Source organism: Puntigrus tetrazona, chromosome 23 (assembly GCF_018831695.1).
Source record: "Puntigrus tetrazona isolate hp1 chromosome 23, ASM1883169v1, whole genome shotgun sequence".
NCBI lineage: Eukaryota > Metazoa > Chordata > Actinopteri > Cypriniformes > Cyprinidae > Puntigrus > Puntigrus tetrazona.
The window spans coordinates 5,379,898-5,396,274 of record NC_056721.1 but is presented as its reverse complement, the minus strand read 5'-3'; positions in this window follow the sequence as shown (position 1 = coordinate 5,396,274).

Sequence of the window (16,377 nt, the reverse complement as noted above, 5' to 3'; positions counted from 1 at the left end):
GCATGTATATATTTAATAAAAATATATTTAATAAAAATATGTTCTTTATATGTTAAATTTATTTATGTATAATATAAATTAAATGCATATAAAATCTGTTTAAAATAGGTACCATTTGTGTGTATACATACATAATAAATATATATAGTGTAAACATGTACATACAAAAACTTTTTTGGATGCAATTAATTGCTTGACAGCACCAGTTTATTTATATTATCAATGTTAAAAACAGGTACTGGTGCTGCTTAATGTTTTTTGTAGATTTTTTTCAGGATTTTTTGATGACTGGAGTTTAAAAGAACAGCATTTATTAGAAACAGAAATATTTTGTAAATGTTTTACTGCAATAATTGACTTCATCCTTGCTGAATTAAATAATTAATTTCTTTTGAAAATCTGACTGAGCCCGAACTTTAAATGAAAGTACAGAAAGAAAGTTCACCTTGTTCAGGATTTGAAAAGTTCAGAATGTGTAAAGTTGTTCATATGTTAAAGCTTAAGTTTAGATGTGCTCAGTACAGTAATAATGTACAATTCTGTGTCTTTTACTAGAACCACATTTGAATGCCTGTACTAATGGGATTGCATTGAAGATTATTAAATATATTTTTTAGAATGAAAAGAGAATGTTGTGTCCATCAATCTGAAATGTGACGTTTCTTTCCCCTCAAGGCACTTGACGTGTGGACAGATTGGTGATTAAAATAAGAGCGTTTTATTTTTGTTTTGCATTTTTTGAATTTGGTGAAGAGATGGGGGCCCTTTCGGAGGGCCTCTTCTTTTCAAACAGGGCATTGGTTGTAATGCTGTGCATTTATGCATGTTCACTCCATCCCTCCATCTGAAGTGTTGTGGGAATGTTGTATGACTAGGAGTAACACATTACCCAGTCGGGCTGTATTTTTCTGGAAGGTTTAGTGTTGACTTGTTCTCTGTTTTGATCTTTTGATATGCCACATTCTTTGTAAAACTCAAAGGCTGACCTCCAACCCAGAAGAGCTTTGGGAAAAGTTTGGTTCCTCTTGGAGAACTGGAGAATCTTGTGCAAATTAAAACCAAAAAGAAAAACACGCTGTTGATCTTGGTTGGAGAAGCAAAGATCCCCTGATAAATTTATTCTGTGGTGATCCATCTTTTGTGTCTGTTTTCATTAATCACTCCCCGTTCTCCCGGTTCTGCAATCACTCCTGAGTCTCTACAGTCTTAAGTTCTGCCGTTGTCTTCTCCCTAAAGACTCCCGTCCATGCAGTTCGCGCCTTGAAGTCACGTTTCAGAGTCCGAGTAGATAGGAAATTCAAAAGCTAACATTTACACGAAGAATACTGATAGAGGAACAGCGTAGATGGAAAAAGGAAAAGAGCCAGAGTTTAATCCAAGTCTGAAAGGACACGGCCCAAAAGGCAGGTTGTGTAAATGGTGTTGTGTTGGTGTTTATAGGTTACTGGCGTACTGAAAGGTTACACGCTGCCATTTCCTTCCCCTTCTACAGCTTGACATTTCCTGACACCCTTGACCAACTGTCTATTAATTATGGTGACATTTCAGGCTAAACTGGCCGTCGAAAAATGCCAGAGGAATCTTAAGACATTTACTGAACAGGAGGATGTTTAGGTGCAGTGGTAACATCCTGGTCATGTCTGGTGAGAGTCAAGTGATCGGCGATTAGATTGACAGAAGGTCATTGATCATCCATATGTAATTGCTGAAGCTTCCTTTATTGATTTGATCAGTGAATCTTGAAGGAATATTCCAGGTCAGGCTCTGTTAACAGCATTTCTGGCATAATGTCAATTCCAGCAGAAAAGAATTTCAAATGGTCTTTCGCTGTTGTTAAGAAAGCAACAATTGCTGTAACAGTAACACACTTTCGTCTGTTGGAAGTACAGAAGTAAACAGCAGCGTTCCCGTAGGGTTTAAGAGCAGAAATGTGAGGCTTGTGTTTTTGTTAAAGCACTTACATGAATTATTCAGAAAACCCCTGTTTATTATTTGATCTGTAAAGTCATCTAAATCGTTCTTTTGTGCTGGGAATTTTTATTGAGGTGGATAAATCCAGCCACTGGTTCTGCATTACAGATGAGATTCTCGTGACTGCAATTTACAAATACAAGTAAATTAGGTTAATTATTATACTCTAACCACAACTATTGCTTTTATCTGATGGTTGAATTTAATTGAATTCTATGCTGTTGATTTAATAACGTATATTCAACATTCCTTTAATGCATCAGGATTCTTTTTGTGTTTAATTATTTATTCATTTGTCAATAACTATGGACTAGATATTGGTCTAATTGTCAAATAGTGACAATATAATTATATAACGTGTGTTGTAAGAGTATATGTAAAAAATATAACCAATCCTTGGTGCACCAAGAACAAAGTGTGTGTCTGCGTTACAGTTTAACACAACTCTCCATCCATATACTATCTTTTCATCCAGGGCAAGGACCACACACCTTGTCCAAGTCTCATCCAATTAATAGCCCCTTAGGCCACTTAGTTTTAGCATTGGTAGTAAAGTAAACCAAGCCTTAAGTAAACCAATTTATTTTATTAATAAATTGAATTTATTGCAAAAATGGCAAAAAGCTGTATCACAGTAGTCTAAATGACGATATCTTGCAATCGTAGTCATCTCTGGCTACTTTAATATAATTATAATTAAGTGCAGTTTGATGCAGTCGAGTGTTTTGCTTAATTTTGCAATATTAATTAACACTTTCATTATGTTTTAACTTGCTATTTCAAATTGAATTCAGTTCAAATTCACATTAAATTTAATCAATACTACGCTTAATCAAACTATGGATCACATAAGATGCTGACAGGTCACAACCATGGTTTGGGTCACACTCCTCCCACCAACAATTGACCCCCATATTGTTTGCTGTGATCCATGCTCAGCTATCATTGCCACACATGGTCCAGCTCTGGCGGAAAGGATACATTCCATTACTGACAGGAGGCCAGCAGTGCCAGCTTGAGGCCACATTTAGGCCAAGATCGTTTCTATGTGGGATGTTTCTGATGACCTTTAAAAGCAGGAGTGATTGGATGACAGAGCATTTTTTGAACCTTGTGCACACGTGTTTAACACTGTCCACATGTGACTGGATCACTAGAGACAGATGTTAACAGCAGGTGTAAAATGGGCCTAAGAGCTAATGAGGGTGAAGCTCTTTGATCAATAACACAACAGCATTGGTTAGAGGACTTGCAGGACCTGAACTTCAGTCTGTTCTTCCTATTAGGGTTGTGGATAAAATATCTGGAGACAGATGTGTTGGAGACTGGTTTAAAACATGCACAAATGTAGGGAACAAGTGCAAATCAGATTTTTGGACTGTCTGTTTAACCCAGTTCCCCTGACACATTTTGGCATTGACAATTGCGTATTAGTCAAGACATACATAAGATTTATTCTGTGATTTATTTTTCAGAGGTACACACATTCTGACTTTGCTGAGTTCAACATGTTCCTAGGTCAACAAATTTTGACAAAATTGTCTACGCCTAAACCAAACCTTACCTATGAGTAATAACTAAAATTTAATGATAGATGAATGACACTGATGTACAAGCATCAAACACTGATTGTAAGCCAAAACGTTACAAAAACTATAAACTGGTTCTTCAAATCTGATTGGCTGATCACGATGTTGTTCCAGGATCAACAAAGATGTTGACTTAGGAACATGTCAAGCTCAGAAAAATCAGGTCATGTCTGCGTGCATAGACATGGCTACCAAACCAGCCAAGTGAAGAAGAATAAACCTTCATAGAAAACAGTGCTCATCTCAGAATCTCAGATTTCTGCAAATCCACTTGAATTTGAAACCTTAAAAGTAAAATAGTGATGAATATATTTCAAACTCATTTCCCAACATTTTTGTCCTTGTTAAAAATGGTGTTTACTGCACACACCCCCATATTTTATCTATAAGTGGGCCATTAATTTTGGCAAAAGCTGTGCTTCTGTTTTACAGCAGCGATTAGTTGAGGCATGACAGTCGGAAAATGTGTGAAACCACCAGCTGTTATGGACAGATGAAGTATGGAGATGAAGAATATAACTAGTTACAGTCTGGGGCTTTTTTAGGGCAGTAGTAAGCCGAGGGTTTGAGTCTAATTAAGCCAAAATAAAACTTCACACGCTTAAGCAGAACCATGCTAACACAACTTCCAAATTTAAGAATTTATATGAAAATCAGTTCGGCTTCATTTATAGTTCAGCATATTTAGATTTAATGTTTTAGAACATAGTCACTGTATAGTTACTGTATTTTTACTGTATTTTTAGTTTCTGTATTAGCAGCAGTGAAACAGAATTTTCTTCCCTGCTGTTTTGCAAACAGCTGTACAGATAATATACGAAATATTTAGCTGAGGCATTTATGCACATCATTAAGCTTCTGCATGAAGTTTATTAGAGCAAACAGTGTGCTAAAATAGAGTAAAGCTGCAGTGCTGATAATCATGTTTACAGTTCACTTGAATGTGACTCATGCTGCTAATTGGTTAATTCTCTCCGACATCCTACATTTTTTCTCCTCCAGAAATGAAGGCACTTAACCTATGCGAGAAAGAAACAAACCTAAAATATAAACCTGTTGGGTTTAATGCAGACACAAACTAAATCGTCATGCTTTCCATAGTACAGTATATTCACTTTATGTTATAATCAGACTATCTAAAAGTTTTGCAAAGTTTAAATATTTTAAAGCATTTTGATAGGAAAGGAGGACAAATATAAAAAGAAAATATCCATACAAAAAATTTGGACAGTGTGCAAGGACCCTAATAGCTAAGACAAACATCTATAACTCTCGAGTCATTCCAGTTCCTTAAGTCTTTGGTTTAAAAAAAACTATTTAATATCTAAAACCTTGGAGATTCAAAATTTTGACATAAATAAATCAACATTTCATCCAAGTCTTCTGAAGAGACATGGTCATCATTTTCAATGAACATTTATTTTAGGTTTTTATTCCCATATAAACGTTGATTACTCCGAATAAATAAAGCAGAAGCTCAAATGTAATTGATGAAGTAACACGATTATAGCTTTACAACAGAGCTAATTCATTTTTCTGAAGTAAACAGCATGGCTATGCTCCCCCAGACAGAACAGCACAAAACCAGCATAAACCAACCTTCATGCTGGTTTAATCTGGTATTTTCAGCAGGGTAAGCATTTTGATCCTGTTATAGGTTTTTGTATTTGAACTGTACATTCCAGGAAATGGGAAACAAAGGTATTTTACACACTATGTTGAATACATTTTCGTCAGTTTGAAAATCTACTTAGCAATTTGAGCACATCTCGTGTTCCTACACCAAATGTTTCCCAAAACAGCCACTGAGTAAAATGCCGTAAGGCAGAGCCATTTGTTCATCTTAATGAGTAGATGAAGTGAGGTTAGATGAAGGTTCACACACACACACACACACACACACACACACACACACACACACACACACACACACACCTGTTCAACTCATCTGGATCATTTCACTCTGAATGCATAGTCAGTCTTTTCAGCCCCTCTTTTACATTCACCTATATGTTTCTGTGCTCTAGAGAGCTTTGTTAGATGGTTTTTAAAACACATGCAATTCCGTCTGCTCTTTTCCCAATAATCTCCTCAGGGAACGATCTGATTAGCATCTCTGCTAATAACAAATATGCTGTTAAACAAACTGGTCACATCCATGCAACCCTGGCTGAAGGAAAATTAGATGCATTCTGAAGACAAAAGCCCCAAGCTGCAGCCCTTAAAGTTTATTAAATTCAGAAGGGCAAGGTAAAATAAATAAATAAATATATAAAACTAATTATGTTGCATAAATATGGTAATTTTTGCGGTAGTGAGTCAAAGCTGTGGCATAAAGGCTGGGTAAAAGGAGCTTAACATGTCCATGGGCTTTTGTTTTTATTAATGCAAGATTTCAGTTAAAAAGGTATTAAAGCACAGATGTAATATACATTTTAATGTATGTGTGCATGAACAGCTTCTTAATGGTATTTGAGCTACCCATTTACAGATTTTGGTTTCAGCCATTTTTTCATTTAGACTATAGAACAAATGTTGTGTGCTTCCATATGTTTTTAATAGTTGCTTGTGATGTCATATTTTTATATATTCACTTCATCATATCCAATTTCATGGGATAAGTTTCACATTATATGGAATCTTCTCAAAAAAACTGTTTCACTTGGACTCTATGTAGGCAAAATTCATCTTCTGTGGTCTGTCACTGGACTTTGAAAATCTTAAAGCATAGCTAAAACTAATCCATTCTAATACAACTCCCAATTGGACTGTAATTGGATTGGAATATTTTGCTTGGGATGTGGAGTGAAAATGAAAAAAAGTTATCAGAGGAATGAAGGATAGAGATGTGGATTGGGGAAAAAGAGAGATTCATCCTTTCCAAACAAAAAGTTTATATTTAGAGGAAATATTGAGTTTAATTACCTGAATATCTTTGAGCGGTAGAAGCAGTTTAGACGCATTCCTTTTGATTATGTTCTGCTTCCAAAAACAACTTCTTAATATAGATGCATAGTCAGAATGCTATGAGAAAGATGCTCAGGCAGAAACTTTTGTGAGTTTGCCCATGAGAAACTAACAAATTCCACACAATTCAGATCCCTGCTTATTCCTGTGGCCAATTATACTCCTGTCTCTCGATCTGTCTCAGTCTCTGGAGATATTCGGTGAAGGGCCTTTCAGCTCTATTACACAGTGAAGCGAATGAACGTATCCTCAGAGAGAGGCTGCTTTTACTTTCAGACCTGTCTCAAAGGAACTGAGCCAGAACACAGTAACTTCACCTCCAACTGTCCCACACTCAGGGTTACTAACAAACCTTGACCCTGATTTTTATAACATGTTCCCACGCTCGTTCCTCTGGCAGTAATCAAGATTTGTAATGATTTTGATGGAAAGGCTGCTGCAGGTTGGATTTTGTTACACCACTTGAAGTCCTGACTTTTAGAAAACCCCTCCATGCACTCAACTTCGTTGGGAAAAATGGGTTTACTGTAAGATATAGGGTGAAAGCCAAAGGATGAGGCCACGTTTAGTTCAGTTAAAGGTCTCTCAATCTGAGAAACTAAAGTGGAAGATGATTGTTCTGTTTAAATGGGGTGCAACTGAGAGAAGCTTCTGGTTGTAAAGCTTCGAGAAAAATAGAGAGTGTCACATCTGTTAAATGAGTCATTGCAGAAGCATTGAAGAGTGGTGCAGAAGAGGAGGTGATGGATAGAAAAATCAACGAAGCTAATGTCTGAGGGAATGACAGAAGAAATGTAATTTTCTTAGAATAGTGCTGACTAGTTTCTGCAGGTTACCTCATTGCCACTAGTTGACTTGTTTGAAAAGTTTGCAGATTCATTCAAACAAAAGAAATGTCTATATGAGTGAATCATTGAATCATTCACTCAGAGCTTCATTTAGACGCTAAATGACTTTCATGTTGCAATGCTCGCAGTCTGTCCCTTTTTAGAGGCAGCAAACCTTTAAATGTTAGATTAGTTTCAAAATGTTGATTCATACATAAATTGAACAAGTGAATGTCTTTTTGAGTGAGTCATTGAGGAAGAAAGTACAAACATGGCAGATGTGTGAGACCGCTGGAGGTTTAAGGAAGGGGGTTTAAGTTACTAACAATCAACGTTTAATCAGGTTACATTTTCTTTTTCGAAGTTATATTTCAACAGATTGTATTTTCAAACAATCTGTTTTGATTGATTGAGAGATGATACGTAGACAGTGGAAAAACACTGGATTTGTGAAGTTTAGTAAGCTTAGTAGGCATGTTCTTGCCTTTATTTCTACTGGTAGAACTGGACTTGCACTTGTTTGCTCAAAGTGGGTGGTTATTATCCATAATGGCCAGGTGCATTATGGGTAATCTATTTGGTTCAGACCACATAGACCCTGGCATGCTTGTGTAAAGGTTCCATTAGTCTGGAAATTGAGCATAACATTGATCATTGAGACGAATACACCGTACCTCTTACATGCTCCTGCTCTTTTGCCTGAATAATAACTTTAACCTCTACGTGGAAAGGAAATGTTCATGAGCAAAGCAGTGTGTCTAATATGATTTGTGGTGCATTTCATTAATTTTTGTAATTTCATTTAAAACTTGGATTATGCAGCCATAATTCAATTTCAGGGCTAAAAGTTGTATTTCTAGCTTTGATTCTTTTATTCCTTAATGATTTCTGCACCATTCTTATCACTTGTTTGAACTCAGCACCTCAGTTCTTTTTCTCTGTCTGAAGGTGAAGGAGCGAAAAGGCTTTTTTAGTGGTTAATGGGACTTGGATGACAGTTCTCCTGAATTCATGAGTGTGTGAGTACTGCAATTCTGGAGTTAAGGTCAAAGTGTTGATGTCATAATTATTGTGGACTGAAGCTGCATGTCACATTAAAGAACATCGAAGTCAATACCTGAGAATGAGTTTTCAGGGTGAGTGCTTTCAGCTGCCGTGTCCGTCAATAATGACATCCTGACACTAATATGACAGGTGTATGCATACACTTCCACGCATCACCAGCTTGCACAGCTCAGAATAAACAAAATTTTTATTTGCTGTGATTCATATATATATATATATATATATATATATATATATATGTGTGTGTGTGTGTGTGTGTGTGTGTGTGTATTTAATATTTGAATTAAAACATTGTTATTGTTGATAAATGTTGATAAATGTCAAGGCTGCATTTTTTGAAGAAAATTAGAGTGAAATACTGTGAAATATTATTACAATTTAGAATAGCTAGTTGTAGTACATTTTAAAATTTATTTTGTGGCCCTTGATGGCCATTACTTCAGTCTTATGTGTCACGTGATCCTTTAGAAATCTTTCTAATATGCAGATTTTAAATGCTTAAATAATAATTTCTTCTTATTAACGTTATATAGTGTATCAAAGAGGACGTTTGTGTGAAGTGGCTCTTAAAGAAAGTATATTTTGTTTTATATATATGTATCAGAGTGCATGTTTCTGCTGTAGAGCCTCAGCATTATGAGTATGTCTCAGTCAGAAGCACCAATAATTTTAACGCCTTATAAAATAAACCCTATTCTCGGTTTTTGATATCAGCATCATTCCTCAACACCCTCACATTTCATTAAATTGTTTTACAATGGAGCTTTGGTGATAAACCCGCTATTGCAATATCTACCACAAAAAAGAAGGTTATATTATTGAGATTATTATTAAGTCAACATGATGTCTGGCATTTCTCGTCTCTCACAGCAGACCTTGATACGTCTCTGAAATGAGGAGAAACTTATTTCCTCCTTACCACCAGGAAGTCATAAACCTGTCAATCATATCCGATACATAATCCTCTGGAGGTTACTGTAAACCTGTATGCGTCTCTAAGAGAAGCGATATGAGGAATTATTTACAGGGATTGTGAGGGATATATAGCCGCCCTGTGAAGACAGGTGTTATTATATATTCAGTTGCATATAACATATTCAGAATCACAGCTGTAATGCAGAGACCTCTATTAACCTGCAGTAAAAGTCTGATGCTGGCAAACACTAGCAAAGAAAAAAATGCTCCTAATATGAGTAATGTGCTGCATAATCCCATCCTCCTTTCTCAAAGATTGGACAAAAGTTTGTATTAAACAGCATAAGCCAGGTGGTGACACTGTGGATCATCAGGGTTTATAAACGTATTTGGTCTGTTTGCAGTAGAATAATTCAGTGACGGGGAGAGAAGTATGCAGAAAGATATGCTGGATGATCCTTGGGCTCCAAAAAAGCTGAAAGGGCTGAAAGTTTTTAACTCTCCATCATTACAGTATTGTATGTATGTACCTCATACAATAATATAATTTTACACTATGTAGAATGCGATTGCTATTGAAATGGTGTGGCGCTGGATGAGAAAATGAGAACCACTTCGAATTGAAACTAGCAAACGCACTATGGCTGATGGAGCTGTTGTTTCAATTATAAATTTGTTCAACAATAAAACATCTTAATTTAAGACTCAAGAAAAGAAAAGACTTTGGACTGAAGTCACCAAGGTAGTTAAGAAGCTAATCGGTGGCAAGGCACCGGGGGTGGACAAGTACCTCAGGTCTCTGGATGTTGTGGGGCTGTCTTGGCTGACACGCCTCTGCAGCATCATGTGGAGGCTGGGGACAACACCTCTGGCCTTGAAGACCGGGTTGTTGGTTCCACTTTTTAAGAAGAAGGTGGGGGATCTCCCTGGGAAAGTCTATGCCAGGGTACTGGAGAGGAGAATTTGTCCAATAGTCAAACCTTGAATCCAGGAGGAACAACACGGCTTTCGTCCTGGTCGTGGAAGACTGGATCAGCTCTCTACCCTCTGCAGGGTACTGGAGGGTTTGTGGGAGTTTGCTCAACCAGTCCACATGTGCACTTTTGCTCTTGGAGTATGGGGCCCAAGGCCCTTTGTTAAGGGCTGTCTGGTCCCTGTATGATCGGAGCAGGAGCTTGCTTCACATCGCCGGCAGTAAGTCAGATTATTTATCTTTATGGAAAGGATTTCTAGGTGCAGTTGGGGTCCAGAGGTAGTCTGGTTTGGTGACCACAGGATCTTTTCTCTGCTTTTTGCGGATGATGTTGTGCTATTGGCTGCATCAAGCCAGGATTGTACAGTGTGCGCTGGGGCGGTTTGCAGCCGAGTGTGAGGCAGCTAGGATGAGAATCAGCACCTTCAAGTCTGAGGCCATGGTTCTCAGAAAAGGGTGGCTTGACCCCTTCAGGTTGGTGGGGAGTTCCTGCCTCAGATGGGGGAGTTTAAGTATTTTGGGCTCTTGTTCACAAGTGAGGGAAGGATGGAACGAGAGAGTGACAGACGGATGGGTGCATCTTCTGCAGTAATGCGTTCAATGTATCTGTCCGTTGTTGTGAAGAAGGAGCTGAGCTGCAAGGCGATGCTCTCGATTTACTGGTTGATCTTCGTTCCTACTCTCACCTATGGTCATGAGCTTTGGGAGGAGCTTGGAGTAGACTTACTGCTCCTCCACATCGAGAAAGGACAGCTGAGGTGGCTCGGGCATCTGTTCCGGATGCCTCCTGGACGCCTCCCAATGGAGGTGTTCCAAGCATGTCCCACCGGAAGGAGGCCCTGGGGAAGACCTAGGACACGCTGGAGGGACTATGTCTAAAGCTCTATACCTCTATACCTCGGTGCTCCCAGGATGCAGAGCTGGACGAAGTGTTTGGGGAGAGGGAAGTCTGGGCGTCCCGTCTTAGACTGCTGCCCCCACGACCCGGCCCCCGGATAAGCGGAAGCAAATGGAATGGATTTCTTTTTCTTTTCTTTTTATCTTTCTTTAGTTATTATTTTTAAATAGCTACTTTTATTCAGAGAGAATGCATTGATCAAAAGTGACAGTAAAGGCTTTAACATTGCTACAAAGATTTGAATTTGAATTAAAAGCTTTGCATTATTCAAAGAATCCTGAAAATTTGTGTTGTGGCTTTCACAAAAAACATTAAACAGCATAACTTTTTCCAACATTAATAATGATAAGAAATGTTTCTTGAGCAGCAAATCAGCATATTAGAATGATTACTGGAGTAATGATGCTAAAAATTCAGTTTTGATCACAGAAAAAAAAATACACTTTAAAATAAATTACGAAAGAAAACACTTATTCTAAGGTATAATATTTCCCAATATTTTTTATAGCATTTGTTGCTTCAATCAAGATGTTCATTTAATATATAGGCTTGAACAAAATTTGCACTAACTGCTTGCAGTCTTGATCTTTGAACTCCAGTAGGCTGTGAAACAAACACTCTTTGGCATCCAAGCAGACTGTTTCTGGCTCTTTCTGCGGTGATTAACACTCAGCTTACTTTCTGCTCCTCAAAGCTTGCTTCACAGTGTGTGGCAGCACAGGAAGGATTCTCATGCAGTGCATCGCTGCTGCTGTGGGCTTTGCTGTACTCACAGGCTGATGAAGCAACAGGGGCCAGTCGCTGGGGTCTACACTTTAATTCACCACAGGACTCAAAGTGCTTTTCACTTTTTGATTGAGGGCGAATGGGGCCATGAAACGAGAAACATGGTGAATAAAAATGAATGACGCAGTCTTTGGCTTGTCTTACTTATTACCCTTTTAGATCTTTCTTTCATGCACAGATATCCCTTTTGACATCGCTTCTTTAAAAAAAGATCTGTTTCTTATATTGAGTGGCATGTTGTTTGTTGGCACAAACCATTAGGGCTGCAGTGAAGATATTTCCCTTGCGGTAATTTTGAGTGGCTCAATAGTGCGGTACGCAGTCTCTCATACTTGAGTCTGACTGGACAGCTTCTTCTGTTGATATTTTTCACCTGCGGGTCTAGACGGATTGTCAGTCAAAGCAGTTTCACTGCTGTGCCACAAGATGCGGCAAGAGGCTGTCTTTGAGTTAGATTTTAAACTGTTCATTCAACTACACTTTCCAAAACGCCAATTGATTCAAAGAAAGATGTAATTAATACTGCTTTAAATCATTTTGAACTTTATGAGTTCAAAAGTTCCTAGTTGACCAGCAGTGCGTCAAAGACAGATTTCGCTTTCCTTGGATATGACTTTCACAAGTATACATTCCTCAGCCTGAAAGACAGACGGGGGTAATCGCACGTGATCAGTCGATCCCTCTCTCTCAGTGGCTGTCTGTTTAGGCTTGGAAATCTACCGAACCTTTGTGGCCTACACATACACGAAGTGTAAAACGAGACGTGAGAAACCTTGAATTATTTTTATTATTTTAAAATGCTCTATGAAGTCACGTTTTAAATCAAATCATTCTCGAAATGTACTTTGAAGTCCTGCTTTGAATCAAATGATTCACAAAACACGCTTTGAAATCCTGATTTGAATGAGTCGTGAAACACGATCCGATTGGGGCACAATGGTTTAACTGAATCCGACATTTCATGCCATGATATTTACTTGTCTAAAAAGACAGAATTATCATTAACAGATCACACTAATAATTAACTTTAGAGAGAAAAAAAAGTTTCCAAATTATCCCACCCTCTGCTTTTTTCACAAATCGCACCATATGCATATGTATCAGTTACTAATATTGTCTGTGAAAGGAATAGTTCATTCACAAACACTGAAAATGCACTCTTCCTCTGGCCATTCAAAATTTAGATGAATTTGTTTTGCAACAGATTTGGAGAAGTTTAGCATTAGCTGACTTTATCCATAGTGGTTCCACTGTGGGGAATGGGTGCCATCAAAACGACAATCCAAACACCTCAAGAATCCACAAGTAATTCACATGACTACAATACATCAGTTATTGTCATGTGAAGAGAAAAGCTGGGTGTTGTAAAAAAAGCCCCAGCTAAAATACAAATGTTATATCCATAATATAGCGTTCTTTTGTGAAGTCATCTCGTCTGAATAAGGAGAGAAATACGCAGATCAAACACCCTTTACAAGTGAAGACAGGTGCTGTCAAATTATTAATCACGATCAACATTTTTTTGTTTTTGTTTACAATATATATATATATATATATATATATATATATATATATATATATATATATATATATATATGAGTATACTGTGTGTATTTGTTATGTAGATAAAATACAAGGGCATGTATATATTTAAGAAAACTGTGTATGTATGAAATATATATAATATAAAATCTAAGAATAAAAATATATAAATGTAAATATTTTCAAAATATGTACTGTATGTGTATTTAAATATACATAATATACACAGTACATTTACATTATATCATAATGTAAAAATATTTTAGATGTGATGACAGCAATTACATAAATAAATGAAAATTTGTTGGTTAGTTGATTCCTGAATTTATTAATTGGTCATACAGAAAATACACATGTAGTGATAAACATCATATTAAAGTGATAGTTCCCCAAAATTTTACATTTTGTCATTATTTATTTACCCTCAAGCATGAGTTTCTTTTTCTGTTGAAAAAGACGATTTGAAGAGTGTGAAGACCAAACCGTTGCTGGTCCCCACTGACTCCAGAGTCTTTTTTTCCAAATATCTTTTGTGTTCAACAGAAAAAAAAGAAATGCATACATTTTTGAAACATGAGAGTCAAGGAATGATGACAGTTTTTTTGTTTCTATTTTGGATGAACTATATATATATATATATATATATATATATATATATATATATATTTTAGTTTATCTTCATAATATGATTCATTTTTAATAACAAATGCCCCTTGTACTCATTTTCAAGAGCACACTGCAGTCAGGTGTGTTAAAACATACATGATAATGAGTATCATTAAGCGGTTTCTCTGTAAATCTGAAAGGTTATTACAGCAAGCACCTTTCACATTTTATAGTCTGCCTTACATTAGTTGTGCTGTGTTGCTTACAACATATTGACCTTCAGTTCCTTCCACTTTAGCAGCATGTTGATTCTGAGGTGTGTGTGTGTGTGTGTGTGTGTGTCTGTGCCGCCTCATTACCTCTGTAGGAATGTGAAACACTTCTCATCAACGGGTCCTCCATTATCTTCACTGTTTGACACACACGCACACACACTAATACTCTTGCTCTTTAATTAGAAGGGATTTTAATGTTCAGCAGGTTCCATCTCCTCCAAGCCCCACTGACATCCATCTTTCATTATAACTTGTAAACCGCAAGTAGTGTATATAAATGTGTGTGCGTGCCTGGGCTTAATCAGTTTCTCAACTAGACAGACAAAGTAAGAACAACACAGAATTACGCTCTCACTCACAGCCAAGCACACTTTCACCCAAACAAAGCCACATATTACTATCCAATTTGTGCAACATGACACTCTCAAATCAAATATAACTGCTGTGGGCATCTACAGACCATATTACTAAGAGAGAGTAACTGAGAATACTGCAGAGTTTACCAGCTGCACCATATGATTTCTTAAAGGTAGGGTAGCCATTTTGAAGATGCTAGCAATAGCGAGCTAGTTTTGAAAGCGTTTTCCATCCAGATAATTTAGTAAAAACCCACTTACTATACTGACTCTTTCTAACCTTTACGTTTTGTACAATTTTAGTGGATGTGTTTTTTTGAAAACCATACTTCCTGTTGATTTCAGTTGATCTACTTGTATAAACAGCAACGCTGAGGTTAGTGAAATATTTTCATCAAGAACTGCAATTGGCCTTCTTGTTTTTAGATTTATCTTCCTTGTATACGCTACTGTTCAAAATTTTGGAGTTGTAACATTTGTAGCATTATAACTGTCTGCACTGTTAAGGTCATTGCACACTGTGTCTGAATTTATTTTCTTGTTTTTCGTCATCCTTTCCGAACAAAATGCTTGCTATGGAAATCGAACCTTGACCGAATTTTTTATGATGGACGAAAGTTTCGGAGCCAGCGTGTTAAACGCGAGTGACACAATGTGAGGTTGTATTTCTTTTTTAACATGCGAAAATGTTGGACTTTTTTTTTCAGGCCTTTACTTTCAATTTAAAGCATGCTTATTGAGTCTCTTTCAAGAAAAAAAATCAATGACCACAAAGCACAAACGTTGAACCATTTGACCTTTTATTAGCACCTTGACTAAGTGTTGCTTCTTGTATGTAAACCAGTCATCTAGTCAGAACCAAAGATTAAAACTTACCTAAAACTTCACTGCTATTTGTTTGCTGCCTTACAAGCACTGGCATTTCCCTCTGGAAATCTAGTTTCCAATTGCACTCTTTGCCAAAGACAACAGCGTCTGCTGAGAGATAGATTTATTGCCTTATTTGAGATGAAGCCTCCCGCCATCTTCTGTTTGTATCATGAACAGAAGGTTCATTCACCCTCTTCAGGTCATTGGATGAACCTGGCAAGGCCTGGTATGTGACGCTTGTGTTTGTTTAAACGTTATTTAGCTGCCATATAGTCTAGAGTTCAGGCAACACAAATGGTTGACTGGCAGCAAACAGGCAAATGAGATTTACAGTAATCTCTCTCTTTGATGAAGGGACCGGCATCGTGCATTTCTTTTAGGGCACATCAAGGTTAAATATGGCGGTTGGAAGTCTTGGCACTAATTCATGCTTTGATTGCGTTTCTGTGAAAGGAAATATCTCAGTAGGGAGGAGCGCGTGGATTTTCACATATTCTTCTTTTGTTACTTATTATGCGTGTGCCTGTCTGGCTTCTGTTGCATGTGTCTTCTTTAGAGGGATACTCCACCCCAAAATAAAAATGTTGTTATTAATCGCTTATTCCCATGTCGTTCCAAACCCGTAAAGGCTTTGTTCACCTTCGGAACACAATTTAAGGTATTTTTGGATGAAAACCATGAAACTTGTGACTGTCCCATTGACTGCCAACTTAAATTACACTGTCAAGGTCCAGAAA